At 39.8% G+C, this 27,127-nt stretch overlaps 2 long non-coding RNA genes across 2 annotated transcripts; both read right to left on the reverse strand.

Annotated features, from left to right (window-relative positions):
- Positions 1–11,001: 11,001 nt before the first annotated feature.
- LOC130992912 (uncharacterized) lies at positions 11,002–14,188 on the reverse strand. The gene is made up of 3 exons (XR_009091472.1): positions 13,779–14,188; positions 12,354–12,414; positions 11,002–11,735 (listed from the first exon to the last, which is right to left on the reverse strand). It is a non-coding gene; the product is annotated as an uncharacterized LOC130992912 (long non-coding RNA).
- Positions 14,189–21,178: 6,990 nt separating this feature from the next.
- On the reverse strand, positions 21,179–26,681 carry LOC130992915 (uncharacterized). The gene is made up of 3 exons (XR_009091475.1): positions 26,546–26,681; positions 22,227–22,287; positions 21,179–21,611 (listed from the first exon to the last, which is right to left on the reverse strand). It is a non-coding gene; the product is annotated as an uncharacterized LOC130992915 (long non-coding RNA).
- Positions 26,682–27,127: the final 446 nt, after the last annotated feature.

Below are 27,127 nucleotides of genomic sequence, written 5' to 3' on the forward strand. Positions count from 1 at the left end.
AGGGAGGAGTACAGAGCAGACGATGCTCTGTCAGATAATAAAATGATAGTACACATGATCATTGGAGAGGAAGGTGGCCCCACTTCGAACAGAGCAAGAAAGTAAGCTATCCGTACAGCCAAAGCTGGTGCTTATGTGCCACAAATTATGTCCGTCTCCCGCATTGAGCCAGACTTGGAAATATCTTTTGGAGCAGCAGACCGTAGGGACCTCATCCGGCCACACAGCGATGCTCTGGTGTTCTCTGCCCTGGTAGTCAATTGTACAATCAAAAAAATCTTCGTGGATACGGGCAGTGCAATGAACATCATGTATAAAGATTGCATGACAGCCATGGCTCTGAAAGAACATTTGACACCGGTAGGAACCACGTTATATGGGTTCACTGGAGAATCTATCACCCCACTGGGACCACTAGATTTGCTGATGACATGGGACAAACCAAGAGCTTCTTGCACGAAAATCGTCCGTTTCCTGGTTGTGGATTTCCCACAACCTAGCTACAACATCATTGTTGGTCAGCCAACTCTGGATGCTTTCCAAGCAGTTATCTCTATGCATCACTTGAAAAGGAAATTTCCTCTGGAAGAAGGTAGAGTGGGGAAAGTATGCAGGGATCAAGTGGCGTCCAAAAAGTGCCATGTCAGAAGTCTAACGTCCCAAAATTCACAAAAGAGGCCTCTGGAGGGGACAAGTCATTCATCAGAGAAGAGAACCAAGTCATTCACAAAAGAGGGAAGTTCTTGTAACCCGAGTGAACGTGCAGAGATCAAAAAGTCCAGTCAAGACCCTGACAAGAAGCCTTCTATGTCTACCAATGATCATTGCATGTTGATTGAACTTTTCCCAGGGAAAACAAGCTTCACCACCAAGATTGGCACAAAAATGGAATCCGCTCTGGAAAAAGAAATGATAGAATGCTTACGTCGAAACGCAGATGTATCCGTTTTTTCTACCGTTGATCTAAAAGGAATCAATAAGGACCTCGCTGAACACCGTTTGAACGTAGATCCGAACATCAAGCCCGTGATCCAGAGAACAAGGCATTTCGGCCCAGAGAAGGATGCGGCCATCAGAGAACAAGTTCAGGCCCTACTCAGAGTTGGACATATTGTGGAAGTACAATATCCCGTCTGGTTATCCAATGTTGTCATGGTAGAAAAGAAAGAGAAAATGTGGTACATGTGTGTGGACTACAGATTTTTAAACGCGGCATGCCCTAAAGATTGTTATCATTTGCCGAGAATTGATCAACTAGCTGACTCCACGGCTAAGTGTGAATTGCTTTCCATGATGGATGCCTTCCAAGTCTACTACCAGATCAGCATGCATTCGGACGACATTGCTAAGACTGCGTTCGCTGTATGTTGTGGGGTTTTCGGGTGGACATGGATGCCTTTCGGACTGAAGAACACGGGAGCCACTTATCAGTGTATGACGGATACCATCTTTCAGAAACAAATTGGACGCATCATGTCCGTGTACGTGGATGACATGATGGTACAGAGCAGAGCAGCCGCATCCCACCCTCGAGATCTAGAGAAGGTCTTTGTCGTGATCCGACAAAACCAATTAATGCTGAATCCCAACAAATGTATATTCGGGGTCACCACGGGCAAGTTTCTGGGTTACCAAGTTACTCCACAGGTAATAGAGGTGAATAAGGACAAGATGAAGGCCATTGTAAACATTACACATCCGTGATACTTCAAAGAAGTACAAGCCCTCAATGGAAGGATCACAGCCCTGGGACGATTCATATCCAGGTCGGCAGATAAAAGCCTACCTTTTTCCAAAATCTTGAGAAAGGGGACCAAATTCGATTGGACAATAGAATGCCAGTAGGCCTTCGAGCATCTAAAAAATTATTTGGCAGAGCTTCTGGTCCTCACTAAGCCAGTACATGGAGAAACTCTTTATCTATATATTGCGGTGGGCAAAGAATCAATCAGCTCAGTTTTGATCAGAGAACAACAAGGATACCAATGACCAGTATACTTCGTGAGCAAAATCATACAGGGCCCAGAGCTGAATTATTCAGAGGTGGAGAAAGCAGCACTGGCCGTACTTGTCACCGCAAGAAAATTGAGGCCATACTTCTTCTCCCACAAGGTCATCGTACGCACATCGTTGCCGTTTAAGCAAATTCTCGGCAGAGCTGATTTATCAGGACGCATGATGAAGTGGGTCTTAGAACTGGGGGAATACGACGTGGACTTCGAGCCCAGAGCAGCCATCAAGGCACAGACCTTAGTAGATTCCATTGAAGAAACAACCCGGGCTGACATTCCAAAGCCGTGGATAGCTCATGTAGATGGCTCTGTGACCAGAGAAGGCTGTGGTGTACGGATACACATCACTACCCCTCAAAAGGATGATCTCCAATTTGCCATCAAATATGAGCAAAATTATCCAACAACGAAGTCGAGTACGAGGCTGTAGAGAAGGCATTAAAATTCTTGGCTGAGCTGGGAGTAGAGCATATACTCATCAAGTCCGAGTCACAGCTAGTAGTGCAACAAGTATCAGGTGAATATGAGGTGAAGAAGGACAAGATGGCAATTTACAACGAGTGGATCAAAGAGCTAATCTCCAAGTTCCCTGAATGTCGCTTAGAGCACATCCCGCGAGAACAAAATCACAAAGCCGATCTCTTGGCTAGAATGGCTAGCGCAGTAGAACAGAGTTGGAACAATAAAATTACCCTACTATATGAACCCAGTCATCTGGAACAACAGCAGGTCCTGTCGATAGAAACCAGGGAGGACTGGCAGGCTCCCATCATTTATATTCTTAAAACAGGCGAATGCTTGAATCCTGCTGTGTCTCAGCACTGTCTTTATCAGCGATATTGCTTACTCAATGATCAATTATATAAATGGTCCTTCACTCACCCGTTGCTAAAATGTCTATCACCTGAAAAAGCGAAGTATGCCCTTGAAGAAATTCACCAGGGCTGTTGCGGTAACCACGCTGGATATAAGGATTTCATGAGAAAAATCATCAGGGCCGGTTTCTATTGGCCAGAGATGGGGAAGGACGCACAAAAGTTCGTTAAGAAATGCGCCACGTGCTAGAAGTATGCACCCAGAATAAGTACACCAGGAGAAACTATGGGAGTCATGTACTCTACCTGCCCGTTCGATAAGTGGGGCATCGACATCGTGGGCAAACTCCCCAGTGCACCGGGTGGTAAATATTTTCTGATCGTAGCAGTGGATTACTTTTCTAAATGGGTAGAGGCTGAAGCCATAGTCAAGATCGATGATTGTGCAATCGAGAAGTTCCCGTGGAAGAACATTTGCTGCAGATATGGCTCTCCTAGGGTACTTGTCTCGGACAACGGGTCACAGTTCACCAGTACAAGGGTGGAAGATTGTAATACCCGGGCTTTTGATGACTTGTTTAATTGCTTGAGTTTGAGTAATTAAGGTTTAGATCCCTTGTTTGATTACTTTGTGTAGAGATGAGGAGTTATTTGGAGTTTTCGTATTATTTTTTTAAGATGTTGAGAAGTTCTTTTGATGATGTGTGGATGATGTGGGATTTTATATCCGTATTTGCGTTTGAGTATTTGAATAATTCGAGATAATTATTTGAATGAGAACGATGAACTCGGAAGTGAGATCTGAGTTCGTTAATACGTTTTTGAAATTTTTGACTTTTGACAATGAATAGTAAAATACTGTTATTTCGTCTCTTTGTCGACTTTCAAAATCTTATGTGCACATCGTCGAGAAATATTCTTAGTTTTTCGATACGAGTCCAATAATGAAAGTTTTTATTTTTGGACGACGAGTGAATAGTGAACCAGAATTTCTCGATAAACGAATCAAGCTCGTTTATCAGAATTTCAAGAACGAGCTATTGTTTTCTATATTTATATAGAATTACGAGTGTAATGAAAGTGAGTAGAGGTTGAGAGGGCGAGTAACGAAGAGTAAGGGTAGTTAGTCGTTAAAACGAGACGAGACGAGACGAAACGAGATATTTTACGATTAAAGGTTTAAATATCCTAAAATATCTACCTACCCTACGCTTAACCACCCCCCAACCGCCCAACAGCCCCCACCCTTAAATATCTTGGCTGTTATCAGCCAAACAAAGACAACTCACGCAGCACACCTTTACTCACACACACACTCACGCACCTTTTCCATTAAAGCTTGGAGCTTGAGCTTTTGAGCTCCAATTTGAGTGCCGAGACGAGCCCCGATCATCTTTTCGAACACATATCTAGGTAAGAGTCATCTCTACCTACGTTATGATGGTTAGATTTTTGAGATTTGTCGACGTCGAAAAACGTCGATTTCTCGACTTTATTTTGAAACGACGTCGGATCGTTGTGAATTTTTAATATGTTATTCTTGGGTAATCGTTGAGCATGTTTAATGAAAGAGTCAAGGACGGTTCGAACCCTAGCTAAGAAACCCATGAGGGTAGCCCGTCTATGTTCGTCGTCATAGCTCGTCCTTCGATTTTTTATTTAATCGTTGTGACTTGATATATGTGCTTAGGACCATGCTAGGTTTATTGTATGTTAAATTTATATTTTTTCCAAGCATGATAGTCGTGAGTTATGTACGTGCATGGCTGTTTTGTGTCGTGAGTTATGAGCGTTGCATGAAGAATGTTTGTATATTGTTGTGTTCTAAGATGGAAGTTGAGCATGATAGATTAAGTTTTAAGTTTTGAGGAATGTTAGAAGAGAGAAGCATGAGAACCGTTTAGTTGATGACCATGATGAAGGATTATTAGCCCCAACAAGATCGTTTCTTGGATATCTTAATTTGCCATACAACGATTAATCCCTAACATGCTCTTATGAATTTAAGTGCTGCACATAGGAGTTAGAATTACTTACTTGAAAACTATATGCAAAGGCTGTCGATGATCGAGTTGAACGACTCCAGCTCTGACCTTCTGAACTGCATCCCGCTCAGCTTTCACCGTTGGATGGACAACGAGCTATGAAAGTCCCAAGAGAGAATTCAGTCCTGCATGCTAGCGCCGCTCTGTTCTGCTCTCAAAACCCTAATTTTTGTGTGCGTTTCTTGAGAGCAGACAGTTGTATTTAAATACAAAAATACAGCGCTGGGGGCGCTAATTCTGTGCTGGGCGAAATTCTCCAGCTAGGGCAAGGAGACTTTGGGCCAGTCCAGGGACCAGATACAAGGAATAAAGATGGGCCTCCAATGAATTAATTTCTATGATCAGCCAGATCATAATTAATTCATAAGTATTAATTCATTCCACTAGAGAATCAATACTGACTTGCTCCTTTATTGCTGGTGATGAGTCGGGGCTTGTATTTAGACTTATTAAATCTCCGTATTTAAAATATCCGACATCCATTAATTAATTAGAGCTCTGACAGCTTAAATTAATTAACATCTTTATAATCCTTAAGCAGTACCACTCAAACTTTATTATTGCGTCTGAACTTAATCAACCTGCAGGGTTTAACGCAATAAACCTTATTAAGCTCCTTAAGGGAATGTCATTATCCTATACCGGATACGAGTACTAATACAGATAATCAAATATCATATATTAACCGCTATCACCCAAGATACAGAGTACTCAAGTTACTATATAACTCTCACCCATAGTAAATCAAAGTGATATACGAATCAACATATATATTTGAATACTTATTAGTATTAAGATTCTATTAAGTCACCGAGATCTTGGTTCTTCACTTATGTAAGATAGAATAATACATCTCACTGTGATCCTATCAATACGTTATGACGTACCAGTATAGACAAGTAGTCAAGACAAACTCCGTCCATCTATACTGCAGCCTAAACCAATGACTCCTCCTAGAGTCATTTCGGCTGTGACCATTTTATATCTCTTTAAGGTTATTCCAATTATATGGTCTTCTGTGATCTACAACACACCATATAACCTACTTATATAGAGATAATGAACATACATATGCAATCATGAACACAATCAGATAGAGATTAAATAGTGAACGTAGGAATCATTGTATACAGGCATAAAAGGTTCTTGCTTTCAGTATACAAATCCAACAATCTCCCACTTATACTAAAGCAAACTTTTAGTATACAATGTGTCTAAATACTAGCTATTACAACACTATCACTTCTCCCACTTTTACTGAAAGTTTTCCTAAGTGGGTGGCATCAACCGCAATCCCATCCCTCGAGCATGCTTCTCGTAGGCCTTCTGCGGTAAACTCTTTGTGAAAAGGGTCAGCTAAGTTCTCCAAGATATTGATCTTCTCAACCAGCACATCTCCTCTGTTTACGATTTCTCATATGATGTGGTACTCTCTCTATGTGTTTGGTCGCCTTGTGGGTCCTGGGTTCCTTAGAATTTGCCACTGCACCCGAGTTATCATAATAAATTATGATACTCTTAGGCAAATTAGGTACCACTCCTAGATCCAAGAGGTAATTCCGGAACCATACAGCCTCTTTAGTAGCTTTGGAAGCAGCTACATACTCGACTTCCATGGTGGAGTCTGCAATGCTTTTTTGCTTTGCACTCCGTCATGATACGGCTCCACCTCCCAAGGTAAACACATAACCAGATGTAGATCTCTTCTCATCCCGGTCAGCCTGGAAATCCGAATCGGTATAACCCAAAGGAGTTAGACTGTTTGACTGGTAAACTAGCCTATAGTCTCGAGTCCTTTTCAGGTACTTGAGAATATGCTTTACCGCAGTCCAGTGTCCTGGTCCAGGGTTTGACTGATATCTCGCAACCATGCCAACGACATAGCAAATATCAGGTCTCGTGCAAAGCATTGCATACATGAGGCTACCTACAGCGGAAGCATATGGTACCTTCCTCATTTCCTCAACCTCACTAGGCGTCTTAGGACACATGTCCTTCTAGAGAGGAATGCCATGTCTGAAAGGTAGCAATCCTTTCTTGGCAGTTTGCATGCTAAAACAAGCAATCAAAGTATCAATGTAGGACGCTTGATATAAGCTCAACATCCTCTTCTGGCGATCACGGACAACCTTGATCCCCAGGATGTACGCTGCATCTCCTAAGTCCTTCATTTGAAACTGTTCGGATAACCACTTCTTTATGTCTGATAATAGCGCCACATTGTTGCCAACGAGGAGAATATCATCTACATAAAGTGCAAGAAAAACCACGTCACCATTGGCATCTAAACGGTACACGCAACTTTCGTTCTCACAATGAGTAAATTCATAGGATTTAATGACCTCGTCGAAACGTTTGTTCCATGACCTCGAAGCTTGCTTAAGTCCATAAATGGACTTCTTCAGCTTCCATACAAGATGCTCTTCGCCCTTCTTCACAAAGCTTTCGGGTTGCTGCATATAGATGTCCCTTCCTTCTTCAAGGAAATCGTTTAAGAAAGCGGTCTTGACATCCATTTGCTAAACCTCAAGGTTCATGTGGGCTGCTATGGCAAGGAGTATTCGAATGGACTTAAGCATGGCAACCAGCGAAAAGGTTTCATCATAATCTATACCCTGTTCCTGGGTATAACCTTTCGCCACCAGTCTAGCTTCAAAAGCAGTGACTTCGCCATCCGAATCTCTTTTTCTCTTGTATACCCACCTACTACCTATGGCCAAGAAGCCATCTGGTAATTCAGTTTTCTCGTATACATCCATAGCAGTCATGGATTCTATTTCAGAAACCATGGCGTCGTACCAAGAATCTGCATCTAAATCTTCCATCGCTTGTCTAAAGTTATCAGGGTCGATATCCTTTTGTTCATCAACAGGAAGAAGATCCGAAAATTCACCCAAGAACATAAATTGATCGGGTTGGACGATAACCCTCCCACTACGACGAAGCGGTGGTGGTACAGCTGTGACAATGGTTTGTGCAGTGTCCTGTGGTGCATTCACTTGCACACTTGGCTGGGGTGATGGAATCGCCTGTCCATTGCCTTCGATTTCTTGAAGGACAATCTCGGACTTAGACTTGTGTTTATCTATATAATCCTGTTCCAAGAATCGTGCATTGGTGCTAACAACCACTTTCTGATCCTTAGGATTATAAAAATAACCACCTTTCGTTCCCTTCGGATATCCTACAAACAACACTACTTCGCATCTAGGTACCAGTTTCTTCGCTTCCTTGTCTAGCACGTATGCAGGACAACCCCATGTCTTTATAAGGCTTAAACTGGGCTGACGCCCATACCATAACTCGACAGGAGTTTTAGGAACCGATTTGGACGGTACTAGATTCAGCAAGTAGACCGCTGTTTCCAACGCATATCCCCAAAACGAAATAGGCAACGATGCATAACTCATCATTGATCGTACCATTTCCAAAAGAGTTATGTTTCTTCTCTTCATTTCACCATTCTGTTGGGGAGTACCTGGTGCAGTCAATTGGGATGTAATCCCAAAATCTGACAAGTATTGCTTAAACTCATTTCCGAGGTATTCGCCACCGCGATCAGACCGCAATGACTTGATAGAGTTACCCAATTTCTTCTCCACTTCCGCCTTGAATTCCTTAAATTTCTCAAAGCATTCAGACTTGTGTTGAAGTAAGTAAATATACCCATATCTTGAGTAATCGTCAATGAAAGTGATGAAATACTCATACCCTCCACGAGCTTTTGTGGACATCGGTCCACACAAGTCAGAGTGAATCAATTCTAACACATGCGAGGCCCTATTCCCCTTTGCCTTAAAAGGCCTTGCCGTCATCTTTCCATCTATACAGGATTCGCAGGTTCTAAATGGAACAACTTGAAAGTCTTTCAAAATTCCATTCGACACGAGCCTTTGGATCCTGCTTAGATTGATGTGGCCTAACCTTAGGTGCCAAGCATGTGTATATTGTTCATGAGAAAAATATTTCCTTTTATTTGGATTTGGACAGATTTGTGATTTAGATGCAACATGGACAGAGTTATTAATTGGACATGTAATAGTATAGAGAGAATTATTTAAAATTTCGGAGCAAATAGTCATGTTATTTTTTGTGATAGAGACACCTCTATCAAAAGTAACAGAATATCCATCCAAAAATAATTTTGAAATAGAAATTATTTTCCGCCGAAACTCCGGCACATATAAAATATCTCTCAAAACTAAAATGTCATCATCAAAACATAAAGATAAATCTCCAATAGCAACAGCTGTGACCTTCGACGCATTGCCCATGGAGATGGTGATCTTATCACTTTCCAGCTCCCTTGTCGGCTTGAAGCCCTGCAAGGTGTAACAAACATGGTAAGTTACCCCCGTATCCACTACCCAAGAATGAGTAGATGAAGCTAAACATGTCTCAGTTACTAGAACTTGTGACGTACCTTGTCCCTTTGCCTTGAGCACCGGACAATCTTTCTTCCAGTGCCCAGTCTTGCCGCACTTGAAGCACTTTCCCTTTCCCGTTGGCTTCTTCACGCCACCTGTAGGGCCGCCCCCTTTACCACTCCCACTAGCTTCCTTACCTCCCTTGCCCTTCGGACCTTTCCACTTCTTTTTCCCACCTTTCGACGTAGAAGCAGATCCCTTGGCAGCGACAAGAACCTCTTTTCCCTTGCCCAAGACTCCCTCTGCCATAACTAGAGCATTCAACAACTCATTAAGAGTATAGTTGGCCTTGCTCATAATGGCATTGAGACAGAAGTTCTCAAAGGTCTTGGGGAGAGTATTCAGGATGATATCGACTTTGACATCCCTTTCGATACCTCCTCCGAGTAACTAAAGCTTATCAAAAAGATTTATCATGTGCATGACATGCTCGTGTACAGAACTGCCCTCGTTCATCTTACATGCTAAGATTTCTCTCATTATGTTAAATCGAGCAGATCTCTCGGACTCCCCATAAACCTCAGTAAGGTTTAACATGATGTCAGCCGCGTCATTCATGACCTGATGCTGGAGTTGCAAAGTTTGTGACATAGTCGTCATAATATAGCACTTGGTCATATTATTTGACTTGTGCCACCTTCTATGCGCCTCACGTTCCGCATCAGTCGACTCATCAGTAAGGGCCGCGGGACTTGGAGTAGTAAGCACAAAACTGTGCTCCTCAGCGTCAAGAATATACATTAGATGGCATTTTCATTCAACATAGTTCGGACCGGTGAGAGGATTGTTTGCAATAATAGAGATGATAGGAGACATAGACATATCTGAAAGTAAACAATTAAAGCATGTAAGAACATGAAGCACATAATTCGTAACAATAATATTGTAACCTTTTGACAAAACAATATTAATTGATACCTCCAACCGCTCAAGGAATCTCATATGCAAGCCACGCGGGTGGACGTTTACACACGAACTCCTCAACCAGACTATTTACCTAATCATTTAATTTCCATCCATGTCAACTTAACCATTTGACAAAGGAAATTAATAGTTGGACTTTAACTAGACCATATCATTATCAAGAAGGGACTCCACGGGGAGTTGTACATTGTACTTGATATGATATCTAAGCAATGACCATAATTTAACCTTGATAATTAAATTCTCAAAATTGGCATACTCACTCGGACCATACCGTTTTCAATTTAATTTCTTGGTTATCTTATTTAATTCTATTTTCCAAAGTACTCGTAAAAATCATACAAGTAAGCCACGCGGGTGGACATTTACTGCATAACTCCCACTACTTTAATGGATTTAAATATTTTTATAGAAACCTCATCTGACAAACTTGTGAAAGAACAAATATGAAGTAAGCCACGCGGGTGGACGTTTACTCACATCGACAATCACTTTGTCTAGAGACCGCTTGTGGAGGTCTAAAATAATTTTTTAAGCACTTTAAAAATTATTAAAACTGCTTAGTCTTTTTCTTTCAAAAGGTTTGATCATGCTCAACACATAATCCTAAACATGCTCTTCTAGAATGCAACACGTAAAACATGCTCGCAGTATTCTAAAAACATGCTTAAGAAAATGATAAACTTAGCATGCTTGTCTAAGCGCAGTTAATAAACACATATTAACAAGCAAAGACAAAAAAAGCATGCAAAGAGCATAAAGGATTATCACCACGACATGCAAAGAACATAATAAAATAAATAAAATTCTTCATGACCCATTCGTGGAATCCCAATTCTAATCTATTACATTTAAAATAGAAAAGAAAAGCTCAAAAACGTAAAACTCGGCCCAAGCAGCTCCGTCAGGCCCATCTTTGATAAACTAAGGTTTGGAACCGCTAGGGTTTGCCTCGAAATCCATGCGCCGCCGCGGACACGCTGCCTAGCGCAGCCTTGCTGGGAGCACAGCTCTGATCTGGATCGCAGCTCTGCCCTGTTTGGAGCGCAGCGCAGCTCTGCTCTGGAGCGTTGCTGGGCACAGCCCTGCTGTCGCAGCCCGATATAGCCAGTGATAGCGTATACCAAGTATCGTACGACTAATAAAAGAAATAGTGAAAGAAATAGGAATACATCTTGTTTTAGCGGAAGCAATTGCAAACTTTACTCTTTTTAAAGAAGGATTTCAAGACCAAAATAATTATTAGCTTGGGTAAACATAATTAAGCCATTGAAACTTAGCAAGGGTTTGAGAAGTATTTCCCCTTATGGGATATTACAGGCATAAGCAAATTAAATAAAGAGTTTCATCAGAGTTATGCAGCGAGATGCGTTACTATATGTGTGAAGACATATAGCAGGGAGTTCAAATTCTTATAGAGTCAAAGCTTATAAAGATAAATATGAGACATAGGAAAGACACAGCCAACTGACAATTCCAACAGCCTTCACCCATCCTCGCGCCAAGCCAGACCTGCACATTTAGAAATACATGCACGGCTGAGTACCAAAAAGCACTCAGTGGACTCATGCCGCAAATAATTGAAATGTTGCTCTTAGAGCTATATGTCAATCTTGCCCTTTTCAATGCATCAACAGGATTTAACTGAGATTAAAAATACCTGTTCATATTTTTCTGTCATAAACTCATTTGCTTCATCATAATAATATCATTAGTCTGCAGACATTATATATTCACGGTATGTGCCAACTATGAGAACTCATATAATATATATATATAAGGTGAAGAGAAGGAGGCCTCCTTCAAATCACCGTGACCGGCCGACTAGAGACGGCTCACGATGACCTCTGCGCACAAAACCTTTACTGTCATATAAATCAGTCAAAGGCCGATATCTTGCATCATGATCATAATCATGTCTTTCATAGAGGCAACATACCATATCTCATTCTCATCAATAATAAATATGGCAAGTTGACAATTTTCATAATACTCATCAATAATGCTTCAACATGCTTCATTTTCATAAGTTTCATCAATAATGCTTCAACATGCTTCATTTTCATAAGAATTTGCATTTGAACTCATTATCATGGTAGCTAGCCATAATAGAGTTAGAATAAAGCCCACCTGTCTCAGGGGTCGATGACGTAATACTCAGAATCGTACTAACGCCGGCCGTCACTCGAACCTTTGGTGGCGCACGTGGTTTAGATTGCCATGTGACAAAATAAACTCTAGTTAGAATTTAATCTAACTAATATCTAATACTTATACTTGCATCAATGCTTAATCTCATCTTATAACTTCTCTACTATTTACCCAATTGGACTTCCCAAATTAATTGGATATCTTATCCAATTAAAGACTCTCAATCCTAGGTAAATAGCATTCAAAAATCACTTAATCATTCATGCATCAATTTACTCAATTATTCCACATAAGAATATATAAATTATCTCAATAGTCAAATGACTTAAAAGTCATTCTATGAACTTGAAATCTTTTTCCTTGTAGGGAAATTCTCAAATATTCATGTAAGCCTTGAAAAATATTTATAAAACTTTCTAGTAGCATTTTCATGCCATATCATGGTGTATAATTCCACCAAAACTCTTTAAAAATTCTTAATACAAAATCAAGGTAAAATTTTCGGACACTTCCAGTTTAACATTCTGTTCTGTCTCAACTTTAACGAATAAACTGCTTTAAATCAGGAACCTCCTGGATTCGAAACTTACACCGTTGAAAACCTCTTTGAGTCTAGTTTCGTTTAAAAAAAGTAGAGTGAAAAACTCCAAGTGGTTTAAGAGATATGGATGTTTTCCCACAGTCTACCAGATTCGGCAGTTTTGCACGACTGGAAGCTAGGATTTTTGAAAAATAGTAAATGTTGTCCGAATGCTTTGAAATTTGACATGCGTCTTTACAACACATGTATCTTTCTCCCATAAAAATTTGGGAGGCTGAATAGTTTTGAAAGTCACTGCAAAGTGTGACTCTAGGGACTGCCTTTCAATCTTTCCGGTGGAAAAGCGCAGTAAAAGATTTATATTTTAAAAAGGTAGCAAACGAAGTCCAAATGACTTGAAATTTTACCAGCGTCCTCAAGACTCATATATATACACACTGTAAAAGTTTGAAGATTTTTGAACGAGGGAAACCTCGTCGACTGATCAGTCCAGAACGTAAGAAAACTTCTCAAAATGGTTGAAACAACAACATATACACATATCATCATAGATCTATACTTTCATCACCATTCTCATGCATTTTCACACTAATACTCATCATGCTTCAATTATCATAACATATAACTCTCTCAAGGGTTTTCAAGAACTATCTTCCATTCTCATGCATCTACATGAAGAAGGGTATGAGCATATGAAAAGTAGTGAAAGTTTTGAAGGAGTTCATAACACTTTCTTTCACCAACATTTTCGAAAATCACAAGAGTAGAGAGGGGACTATCATGCTTCAATATGCTTCAATATACATGCCTATATATCATGAAAATATATATATATAACATAAGAGGAGGATTGAGGTTGCTACCAACAAGATCAATGGAGGTGGAGTAGAGGATGATGCGTAGTATGCTTGGAGCTTGAGCTTGAAGATGAACACTTTAAGAAACCTTAGTTCTTACTATATTTGGTGGAATAAAAAGAAAGTGAGGTGAAGTGAAGAGGGGAGGGGCTGCGAAATAAAGAAGAAGAAGAGAGGGAGGGAGATGAGAGAGAGGTGTGCATGTGCTTGTGAGCTTAAAGTGTGTAGGGATGTGTTGGCTAGTAGATTAGCCTTTTAGGTGCATGTGATCTTAAAGTGTGGGAAAGAGAAGAATAATGTGGGAGAGTGGGAAGGGAGTGTTGATTATGGGAAAGAGAAGAATAATGTGGGTGAGTGGGGAGGGAGTGTTGCGTGAGGGTGAGAGAGTGAGAGAGAAAGAGTGAGAGAGATTGAGAGAGATTTGAGAGAGATAGAGAGTGAGAGAGAAAGAGAGAGAGGTGTGTATATATATATATATATATATATATCTTTCTATATATATATATATACTTGAATAATTATAACTCTTATTTAGTATGTGGGAAAAATATATTTCAATTATGATATAACTAATATCATAATAACAATGCATCAATAAATCATATGTGAATATTTTACCAAGTAAAATATTTATATCACATAGACATTTTAATAAAAATATACGGCGAAGATAGGTTTCTCAATAAGAGAATTTATAAGACTCGAGAAAATAATATCGCCTCCTATTAAACTCTAAAAATTTCTTATCTCATTTATTCGCCCACGTGCATAATTCCTCTAGCTACTATTTAAAACTCAATTTAAATTCAAGCTAGGGCACAAATAGCTTCTCAAAACACGGGGTGTTACATCCTTACCCCCTTAAAAAAAAATTTCGTCCCGAAATTTGAAATCTCACCTTCGGGAAACAATTCTGGATATTTTTCCTTCATTTTATCCTCCAATTCCCAAGTCGCTTCTTCTTGCCCATGATGTCTCCATTGTATTTTGACCAAGGCAAGTGACTTATTTCTCAATTGTTGGATCTTTCTATCCAACACAGCTTCGGGTCTTTCTTCATATTTCAGGTCTGGTTCAAGAGATATATCCTCTCGATGAATAACATGCTTCGGGTCAAACACGTATTTTCTCAACTGCGACACGTGAAAGACATTGTGAACATTCGCGAAATTTGGAGGTAACGCGAGTCTATAGGCAACAGGGCCTACTTTTTCCAATATGTCGTATGGGCCTATAAATCTAGGCTTGAGCTTTCCTTTTATACCAAATCGGTGAATCCCTCGAGAAGGGGAAACTTTCAAAAAGACTTTACTTCCCACTTCAAACTGAATCTCTGTGCGTCTAGTGTCGGCATAAGATTTTTGGCGATCTTGAGCTTCTTTAATTCGTTGCCGAATTTGTCTCACAGTTGTGATCATTTCTTCCACTGCGTCAGGACCTAACACTTTTCTTTCTCCTACTTCATCCCAATAAAGCGGAGATCTACATTTTCTTCCATAGAGGGCTTCATATGGTGCCATGTTAATAGTCGTTTGGAAACTATTATTGTAGGCAAATTCAATCAGGGGTAACACTTGTTCCCATTGAGCTCCTCTATCTAACACTACAGTCCGAATCATATCTTCCAAAACTTGTATAGTTCTTTCAGACTGTCCATCCGTCTGTGGATGAAAAGCTGTGCTAAAATTCAACTTAGTACCCAATTCCCTGTGTAAGCTCATCCAAAAACGTGAGGTGAATTTTGTATCTCTATCGGAGGTAATCGTCATTGGAACTCCGTGTAAACGTACTATCTCACGAATGTATATTTGAGCTAACTTTTCAGAACCACTTGTGACAGGAATCGGTATGAAGTGAGCACTTTTCGTCAATCTATCTATGATCACCCAAACGGCGGTATTCCCTCTATTCGACTTTGGCAAGGCAGTGACAAAGTCCATGGCAATGTGGTCCCATTTCCACTCTGGGATTTCTAACGGTTGTAATTTGCCATAAGGTCGTTGGTGTAATGCCTTCACTTGCTGACAAGCTAAACATCGTTCTACAAACGAAGCTATGTCTCGCTTCATGCCTTCCCACCAAAATCTTGCTTTTAAATCTTGGTACATCTTCGTACCTCCCGGATGTGCTGCGTAAGGCGTGTCATGAGCTTCGCTCATGATTTCATTTCTTAATTTCTCATCATTGGGTACACAGATTCTTCCCTCAAACATCAATGCATTATCTGCTGCTTCTTGGTATGACTCAAGCTTCTCGGTACGGATTTTCACTCGCAATCTTTCCAATTTCTCATCCTCTCTTTGCATACTAACAATCCTTGATCTTAGGTCGGGGGTAACACTGAGTGTCGCCATGATCAAATCTGTGGTTTGCGGTGGAAATACCACTTCCAACCTTAACCTTTCGAATTCCCTAACCAAGTCATTCTCCTTGGTTAGGATACATCCTAACTTGGCTCGTTCCATTCTGCTCAAGGCATCTGCCACGACGTTGGCTTTGCCTGGATGATAATTGATTCCACAATCGTAGTTCTTGACCAATTCTAGCCATCTTCTTTGTCTCATATTCAGATCCTTCTGTTCAAAGAAATATTTGAGACTCTTATGGTCGGTGTAAATTTCACACCTTACTCCATAAAGGTGATGTCTCCAAATTTTCAATGCGTGCACTACTGCTGCTAGCTCTAGGTCATGTGTCGGGTAATTTGCTTCGTGTGGCCTAAGCTGTCGCGAGGCATAAGCTATTACCTTTCCCTCTTGCATCAGTACACAACCTAGTCCTTTCTTTGATGCGTCCGTATAGATAGTGTATTCCTTGTTTGCTTCTGGAACGGCTAGTACTGGGGCAGTGGTCAACCTCTTCTTCAATTCTTGAAAACTTTGTTCGCATTCGTCTGTCCACAAGAATTTGACTTCTTTCTTGAGCAGATGAGTTATAGGCTTGGCTATTTTGGAGAAATCTTGTATAAAACGACGGTAGTAGCCTGCTAATCCTAGGAAGCTACGAATCTCGTGAGGTGTCGTTGGTGATCTCCATTCTTGCACTGCTTGAACTTTGGCAGGGTCCACTTTGATTCCTGCAGCTGAAATGACGTGGCCTAAGAAATTGACTTCTCGTAGCCAAAACTCACATTTGCTATACTTAGCATAAAGCTTTTCAGCTCTTAGCTTCTCTAGCACAGTTCTAAGGTGCTCTTCATGATCCTTCTCATTCTTCGAGTAAATCAAGATGTCGTCTATGAATACCAACACGAATTGATCCAAATATTCGTGAAACACTCGATTCATGAGATCCATGAATACGGCGGGGGCATTTGTTAATCCAAAAGGCATCACTATGAACTCATAGTGTCCGTATCTCGTGCGAAATGCTGTCTTTAGAATATCCTCAGGTCGTATCCTCAATTGGTGATACCCTGTCCTTAAATCTATCTTTGAGAAAGCGCGTGCTCCTCGAAGTTGATCAAACAAATCGTCTATACGTGGCAAAGGATACTTGTTCTTTAGGGTCACCTTGTTTAATTCCCGGTAATCGATACACAATCTTAAACTTCCGTCTTTCTTTTTGACAAACAGGACCGGTGCTCCCCAAGGCGAAACACTGGGTCGAATGAATCCCATGTCCAACAATTCTTGTAGTTGCAACTTCAGTTCTTGCAATTCTGCTGGTGCCATCCTATATGGTGCTTTGGATATTGGTGCTGCTCCAGGTTCCAAGTCGATTGTGAATTCCAATTGTCGGTTCGGGGGTAGACCTGGTAGAATATCAGGGAAAACGTCTTGATACTCCCGCACTATAGGTACATCTTCAATCTTTATTTGTGCTTCCTCTTCTTGGCTCAAGTATACTAAATATGCTGTCGCGCCCTTTTCTTTTAGTATCTTGTTCTCTTGCACTGCAGAGATGATAGGTGTCTTCTTCCATTTCCTATTGATGGCATAAAAACATGTAGGTTCCAGGCCAGGTGGCTGGAATGATATCCGTCTCTGCTCGCATTGTATCACCGCATGGTGTTCTGCTAACCAGTCCATTCCCAAAATGATGTCTGTGGTCCACATGCGCAGAAGTCTCAACGTCTTAGCCTTAAGCTTAAGAGGTCCTAATTCGAATTCTAAGTTAGGACATACATGTGTCACGGTGGTGATTTTCCCTAAGGGGGTGGCTACCCTTAAGTGTAGCTGGGCTGGTTCTACATTCAGCTCTAACTTATCCACACAGGTATATGAGATGAAAGAATGTGATGCTCCAGTATCAAAGAGAATAACAATGGGTACACCTTTCAGTTCCCCAATACCTGTTAAGTTTCCTTGGTTCTTATCCTGATTCTTCTGATTGATAGCATACATCCTTTGATATTGCGGTGGTATTCCTGCTTGCGGTGCAGGTAGCTGCTTATGAGGCTGGTTTGGACGGCGAAAAGGTTGTTGCTGTAGTGGTTGAGGTAGAGGAAGAATTCCTTCCATTGCTCTGAGCTGTGGGGTTGGAAACTGATTGGGTCTTCCTCCACTCATCCCCTGCTGTCGGTTGGGGCACTGGCTCGAGTAATGCCCTGGTTTTCCACAAGTGAAACAATTTGGGTTTCCAGCTCTGCACACTCCTGTGTGTAACTTGTTGCACTTAGGACAAGGGGGTATCCCTTGGTGTCCGGGGTGTGAGGTCGCTGGTCCACCATAAAATGATTTATCGCCTTTCACGAATGGAGCCTGGACATTCTGACCTTGCCATGGCTTTTTACCCTCATTTCCACGATTTTCCCATTTGCGTTTTCCTTTCTGTCCTTGGTTAGAGTAGGGAGTGTTTGATACTTGCGTATATTGAGCTGATGGAGGCGTTGGTGCGTGTGTTGCTTTCTCTGGTTGCATTGCTAGCTCCATATCTAGAGCTCTGTTCAAGGCCTCGGCGTAGGAAAGTGCCGTTTGACTTGCCAATACAACTCTTATCTCTTGTCGCAGTCCGGCGCAAAACAACTCGGACATCTTCTCATCCGTATCCACTCTATACGGTGCATATCGGGCCAGATCGCAGAATAGTCGATCGTACTCCACTACAGTTTTATTCCCTTGCTTCAAGGTGGTAAACTCCATCTCCTTCTTTTTCCTATAGCTTCTGGGTATGAACTTCTCACACAGAGCAGTCTTAAAAAGCTCCCAAGTGAGTTCATCTAACTGCTCCGGGGCCATAGTTTTCTGCTTTGCTTCCCACCAATAGTCGGCGGTTCCTTTCAGCTGGTAAGACACGCACATAAGACGTTGTGCGTCGTTGCATCTCAAAAATCGAAAGATTCGTTCCATAGCACGAATCCATTCTTCCGTTTCAGCAGGGTCTCCCGTGCCTGCGAAAGTCGGTGGGTTCTGTCTTAAGAAAAGTTCTTCCACTCTCCTATCTTGAGATGGAGGCGGCGGCGTAGGTTCTCTGGGTTCTTCCTCATTCTCGGGTATATTTCTTCGTGGAGGCATTATGACAATCTACAAGTTTAGGTCAAAAGATAAGTTCCTCTATGTGACAAGGCTCATCTTACTCTAGTCTTATAGCTGAGTAATTCACAACATACCATGCGTTACATATATATATATATATATATATATATATACTATATATATGTATATACATACATTATCACATAGAGTATACTCAATGCATCAAGTACTCGGTTCTCAATCAATGTATACAAATTGACAACTACATCATAACAATGCATCAAAACAAGTAATCACATTTCTTATTTAGTAAAAAATGGCCACTTTGGCCCATCATGTATATACCGTGAAAATTGCCTCAGCGAGGACTTCTTTTGTACAAAATGATCTATAAACTGCTATAGGTCAGTACAAAGTACTACTCTGTTAAAGACCTAGCTACTGCATCAATACTGCGTCTATGTACAAGCAGCCCTACAATTGGGTACAGATACTATCCGTTACCCGTGTACTATAGGGGCCTAAAATAAGTACAAGCCCTGGTCTGGGATGGAACTATCCATTACCAGCCAAATCTATGGGCTATCTAAACAAAGCTACCATATATATACATCTCTACTCAATACCATCATATCAAAACAATATCCACCCATGACCTCTACCATCACCCCGGCTACTATCGTCACTCCCATCCTCCGTAGCATCATCACCGACATCTGCTCGAGCGTCACCCAATCGGGGCACATATGGCACACCGTCTTCACTGTCAGAGTCGGCACGGTGAAAAGGGTCAAAGGCGGCTCTCTCTCGAATCGGATCTCCTCGAGGGACGTCCGTCTCGAAGGCCTGGCCCATGTTAGGAAGATCCAAGGGCTGTGAGATGAGAGTCCCAACAATCGGGACTGATCTTGTGTCGTCCTCCGTGTCTCTAGCTGTCCCCTGGGGTCGTGAAGGTCCTGGTGTGAATGGATCAACATCAGCCATAGCAATCTCGCCCTCTCCAACCGTAGGGAGGGGAGGAACAGGGAGGGTCTCACGGATGGGGCTCATCAGCTGCTCAGTGGTATCGATGGCCTCAGTGGTGTCTATAGTCATAGGGGTAACCAAGATATCAATAGGAGAAATCTCCTCCTCGGGCAGAGTGCCCTGAGGAAGTGAAGGAATAGGGTCATCAATCGGCTGGGAGCTAAGGAGGTCTAGTCCCAATGCCATAAAATGATCCTCAGTCTCAGGAAGACCCTGAGGCTGACTCTCTGCCTCACCCTCTCGGGTGTCACTCTCCGTCAGGTAAAAGTAGGGTGGGTTCGCATACATCACGAACCGGCTCAACAGAATGGTTAGGTACTCCGGGAATCGCGCCTCAAAACCTCCCGGTGCCAACGGGCTATAGAAGTCTGGGGCGATGAAAAGACACCAAGCCTGCCAGTGGGGTGGCATCCTATATGGCAGTATCTGCATGGCCAGCTGAGCCGTGACCCCGTGCTCTACGGCGTCAATCCACCTGTGGTGGAAGCGGGTTAAGAACTCTCCAATAGTCTCGTGGTGCTCCAAAGTACAGTCATAGAAAGCCTGTACTATGTCGAATCCGTCTGCCATGCTAAAATAACAACTCGTTTTACTAAGTCAATAATGACTTACTCGTTTGTCGGTGTTCCTCTAGGATTCTCGTAGTGCATCGGTATTAATATTGATTCCAATAAAAATTTTCCACCATCTTACTTATCCAGTCAATCAAAACCAGATATCAATAATATTGCATCATGTACTAATCATGCTTCTTTCTCAACTTATAAATATCATCAACTTATCAATTGCATATCTCATGCTCATAAGTATCTTTAAACTTTAACTTGCATACCTCGTCAAGCTGGCGGAGATGGGGTGTTGGCTCTTGTCAGTGACATAGCTCTTTTAGTCTAAGACTCTAGCTTAGACTCAATCAAGAAGAGACTCTATAAGAGATTATACTCAGAGCAGACAACCTGCTCTGATACCACTCTGTCGCAGCCCGATATAGCCAGTGATAGCGTATACCAAGTATCGTACGACTAATAAAAGAAATAGTGAAAGAAATAGGAATACATCTTGTTTTAGCGGAAGCAATTGCAAACTTTACTCTTTTTAAAGAAGGATTTCAAGACCAAAATAATTATTAGCTTGGGTAAACATAATTAAGCCATTGAAACTTAGCAAGGGTTTGAGAAGTATTTCCCCTTATGGGATATTACAGGCATAAGCAAATTAAATAAAGAGTTTCATCAGAGTTATGCAGCGAGATGCGTTACTATATGTGTGAAGACATATAGCAGGGAGTTCAAATTCTTATAGAGTCAAAGCTTATAAAGATAAATATGAGACATAGGAAAGACACAGCCAACTGACAATTCCAACAGCCTTCACCCATCCTCGCGCCAAGCCAGACCTGCACATTTAGAAATACATGCACGGCTGAGTACCAAAAAGCACTCAGTGGACTCATGCCGCAAATAATTGAAATGTTGCTCTTAGAGCTATATGTCAATCTTGCCCTTTTCAATGCATCAACAGGATTTAACTGAGATTAAAAATACCTGTTCATATTTTTCTGTCATAAACTCATTTGCTTCATCATAATAATATCATTAGTCTGCAGACATTATATATTCACGGTATGTGCCAACTATGAGAACTCATATAATATATATATATAAGGTGAAGAGAAGGAGGCCTCCTTCAAATCACCGTGACCGGCCGACTAGAGACGGCTCACGATGACCTCTGCGCACAAAACCTTTACTGTCATATAAATCAGTCAAAGGCCGATATCTTGCATCATGATCATAATCATGTCTTTCATAGAGGCAACATACCATATCTCATTCTCATCAATAATAAATATGGCAAGTTGACAATTTTCATAATACTCATCAATAATGCTTCAACATGCTTCATTTTCATAAGTTTCATCAATAATGCTTCAACATGCATTTTCATAAGAATTTGCATTTGAACTCATTATCATGGTAGCTAGCCATAATAGAGTTAGAATAAAGCCCACCTGTCTCAGGGGTCGATGACGTAATACTCAGAATCGTACTAACGCCGGCCGTCACTCGAACCTTTGGTGGCGCACGTGGTTTAGATTGCCATGTGACAAAATAAACTCTAGTTAGAATTTAATCTAACTAATATCTAATACTTATACTTGCATCAATGCTTAATCTCATCTTATAACTTCTCTACTATTTACCCAATTGGACTTCCCAAATTAATTGGATATCTTATCCAATTAAAGACTCTCAATCCTAGGTAAATAGCATTCAAAAATCACTTAATCATTCATGCATCAATTTACTCAATTATTCCACATAAGAATATATAAATTATCTCAATAGTCAAATGACTTAAAAGTCATTCTATGAACTTGAAATCTTTTTCCTTGTAGGGAAATTCTCAAATATTCATGTAAGCCTTGAAAAATATTTATAAAACTTTCTAGTAGCATTTTCATGCCATATCATGGTGTATAATTCCACCAAAACTCTTTAAAAATTCTTAATACAAAATCAAGGTAAAATTTTCGGACACTTCCAGTTTAACATTCTGTTCTGTCTCAACTTTAACGAATAAACTGCTTTAAATCAGGAACCTCCTGGATTCGAAACTTACACCGTTGAAAACCTCTTTGAGTCTAGTTTCGTTTAAAAAAAAGTAGAGTGAAAAACTCCAAGTGGTTTAAGAGATATGGATGTTTTCCCACAGTCTACCAGATTCGGCAGTTTTGCACGACTGGAAGCTAGGATTTTTGAAAAATAGTAAATGTTGTCCGAATGCTTTGAAATTTGACATGCGTCTTTACAACACATGTATCTTTCTCCCATAAAAATTTGGGAGGCTGAATATTTTTGAAAGTCACTGAAAAGTGTGACTCTAGGGACTGCCTTTCAATCTTTCCGGCGGAAAAGCGCAGTAAAAGATTTATATTTTAAAAAGGTAGAAAACGAAGTCCAAATGACTTGAAATTTTACCAGCGTCCTCAAGACTCATATATATACACACTGTAAAAGTTTGAAGATTTTTGAACGAGGGAAACCTCGTCGACTGATCAGTCCAGAACGTAAGAAAACTTCTCAAAATGGTTGAAACAACAACATATACACATATCATCATAGATCTATACTTTCATCACCATTCTCATGCATTTTCACACTAATACTCATCATGCTTCAATTATCATAACATATAACTCTCTCAAGGGTTTTCAAGAACTATCTTCCATTCTCATGCATCTACATGAAGAAGGGTATGAGCATATGAAAAGTAGTGAAAGTTTTGAAGGAGTTCATAACACTTTCTTTCACCAACATTTTCGAAAATCACAAGAGTAGAGAGGGGACTATTGTAACACCCCAAATTTCATAAACTTTTCTATATAAAATCTTTGAAAAACTAATAGATAAAAATAAAATTCCTTGACTATCAAAATTTAAACTAATTGAAAATCAACTTGCTAAAACTAAAGTAGTAACATGAAAAAAAAAAAAAAAACAATAAATTAAAACTTAACAAGTTCAACTTAAATTCTATGGGAAAACTAAATCTCTAGTCATTCTCGACTTCCATGGCCACCTCGACTCCAAAACTGCAAAATTGAAAAGATAAGGGATGAGCATATTAAAAATATACTCAGTGAAGAATCATGCACATATTCACATACGCTTAAACATGCAAATAATTCACATTGTCATACACATATTCTAAATTCTGAGTGTTTCTGATCATGTACTTGAACATGATATTCTAATTTCTGATCATGTACTTGAACATGATATTCTGCGTTTCTGATCATGTACTTGAACATGATATTCTGCGTTCTGATCATGTACTTGAACATAATATTCTGCGTTCTGATCATGTACTTGAACATGATATTTTGCGTTTCTGATCATGTACTTGAACATGATATTCTGAACATGAATCTAGACATGTATCTGAGCAAGCATAATCAAATATGAACTAAAAACACATTCAAACATACATGAATATAACAACAAGCATATAATCCCTCACCTAATTCTTGAAATTGATAACTCCCTTTGGTGATTTCTACCAACGCATTCCTATATGAACTCATGAAATTTCTAAAGTTTTCGTCAAACTCGCAGCTGAACAGACCAGTCAGCTTCAAGCCTTCGTTTGAAGTCTCAAACGTCCTCAAATCGTATTTTTCCTAGAAATACGACTTCTTCGCCTTCGAGAGAGCTTTCCGTGGCCGCCTGTTTCGCCTGAATCGGAGTTCTGTGGAGGAAGTTATGGCCGTTCTCCCGAAACTGCCGGAACTTGATTTCCTGCGAAAATCTGACTCCAGCTCCTCACGTTTCCTGCGCCCCACAGCTCTCCAAAACCCGACTAAAATTTACTGTTGGCTTCGAGTTTCTATGTCTCCTTTAGGGTTTGTAAATTGATTTCAAATTTATACTAGTCTTTAAAGAGTTCTAGTTCTAATAGGAAACAAAAAAATAATACTAATAATAATAATAATAATAATAGTCTAGCTAAAATTAATGGTGCATATCTATATGTATCATGTAATTATTTAAAAAAAAGTTATACAAGAAAATACTATTAATTAAACTTATAAAATAAATCTAAATTATCGGGATGTTACAACCTACCCCACTTAAAATAATTTTCGTCCTCGAAATTTCTAATCATACCTCATTCGTGCCATCTAAACAATTCACAATTACATCTATTTCTAATGAAGCTAAACATAATAGTACTAGAACATAAAAGCATCATAAAAAAAATATCATGTATTACATGTAATCTAGCTAAAACATATAACGGTCATATACTTGAACAATTAAAACACATACCTTGGAGTCGATGCAGCACATGAGTTTCGAATGACTAGGCTTATTTAATCTTTTAAGCTTACTTAAACTTTTTAAAAGCAAAACATTTTTTTTAAAGCACGAGTCTACAGGAACGTAGACCCGCTCTGATACCACTATGTAACACCCCAATTTTCATAAACTTTTCTATATAAAATCTTTGAAAAACTAATAGATAAAAATAAAATTCCTTGACTATCAAAATTTAAACTAATTTAAAATCAACTTGCTAAAACTAAAGTAGTAACATGAAAAAAAAAAAAAACAATAAATTAAAACTTAACAAGTTCAACTTAAATTCTATGGGAAAACTAAATCTCTAGTCATTCTCGACTTCCATGGCCACCTCGACTCCAAAACTGCAAAACTGAAAAGATAAGGGATGAGCATATTAAAAATATACTCAGTGAAGAATCATGCACATATTCACATACGCTTAAACATGCAAATAATTCACATTGTCATACACATATTCTAAATTCTGAGTGTTTCTGATCATGTACTTGAACATGATATTCTAATTTCTGATCATGTACTTGAACATGATATTCTGCGTTTCTGATCATGTACTTGAACATGATATTCTGCGTTCTGATCATGTACTTGAACATAATATTCTGCGTTCTGATCATGTACTTGAACATGATATTTTGCGTTTCTGATCATGTACTTGAACATGATATTCTGAACATGAATCTAGACATGTATCTGAGCAAGCATAATCAAATATGAACTAAAAACACATTCAAACATACATGAATATAACAACAAGCATATAATCCCTCACCTAATTCTTGAAATTGATAACTCCCTTTGGTGATTTCTACCAACGCATTCCTATATGAACTCATGAAATTTCTAAAGTTTTCGTCAAACTCGCAGCTGAACAGACCAGTCAGCTTCAAGCCTTCGTTTGAAGCCTCAAACGTCCTCAAATCGTATTTTTCCTAGAAATACGACTTCTTCGTCTTCGAGAGAGCTTTCCGTGGCCGCCTGTTTCGCCTGAATCGGAGTTCTGTGGAGGAAGTTATGGCCGTTCTCCCGAAACTGCCGGAACTTGATTTCCTGCGAAAATCTGACTCCAGCTCCTCACGTTTCCTGCGCCCCACAGCTCTCCAAAACCCGACTAAAATTTACTGTTGGCTTCGAGTTTCTATGTCTCCTTTAGGGTTTGTAAATTGATTTCAAATTTATACTAGTCTTTAAAGAGTTCTAGTTCTAATAGGAAACAAAAAAATAATACTAATAATAATAATAATAATAATAATAGTCTAGCTAAAATTAATGGTGCATATCTATATGTATCATGTAATTATTTAAAAAAAAGTTATACAAGAAAATATTATTAATTAAACTTATAAAATAAATCTAAATTATCGGGATGTTACAATTATCATGCTTCAATATGCTTCAATATACATGCCTATATATCATGAAAAAATATATATATATAACATAAGAGGAGGATTGAGGTTGCTACCAACAAGATCAATGGAGGTGGAGTAGAGGATGATGCGTAGTATGCTTGGAGCTTGAGCTTGAAGATGAACACTTTAAGAAACCTTAGTTCTTACTATATTTGGTGGAATAAAAAGAAAGTGAGGTGAAGTGAAGAGGGGAGGGGCTGCGAAATAAAGAAGAAGAAGAGAGGGAGGGAGATGAGGGAGAGGTGTGCATGTGCTTGTGAGCTTAAAGTGTGTAGGGATGTGTTGGCTAGTAGATTAGCCTTTTAGGTGCATGTGATCTTAAAGTGTGGGAAAGAGAAGAATAATGTGGGAGAGTGGGAAGGGAGTGTTGATTATGGGAAAGAGAAGAATAATGTGGGTGAGTGGGGAGGGAGTGTTGCGTGAGGGTGAGAGAGTGAGAGAGAAAGAGTGAGAGAGATTGAGAGAGATTTGAGAGAGATAGAGAGTGAGAGAGAAAGAGAGAGAGGTGTATATATATATATATATATATATATATATATATATATATATATATATATATATATATATATCTTTCTATATATATATATATACTTGAATAATTATAACTCTTATTTAGTATGTGGGAAAAATATATT

Source organism: Salvia miltiorrhiza, chromosome 7 (genome assembly GCF_028751815.1).
Source record: "Salvia miltiorrhiza cultivar Shanhuang (shh) chromosome 7, IMPLAD_Smil_shh, whole genome shotgun sequence".
Lineage (NCBI taxonomy): Eukaryota > Viridiplantae > Streptophyta > Magnoliopsida > Lamiales > Lamiaceae > Salvia > Salvia miltiorrhiza.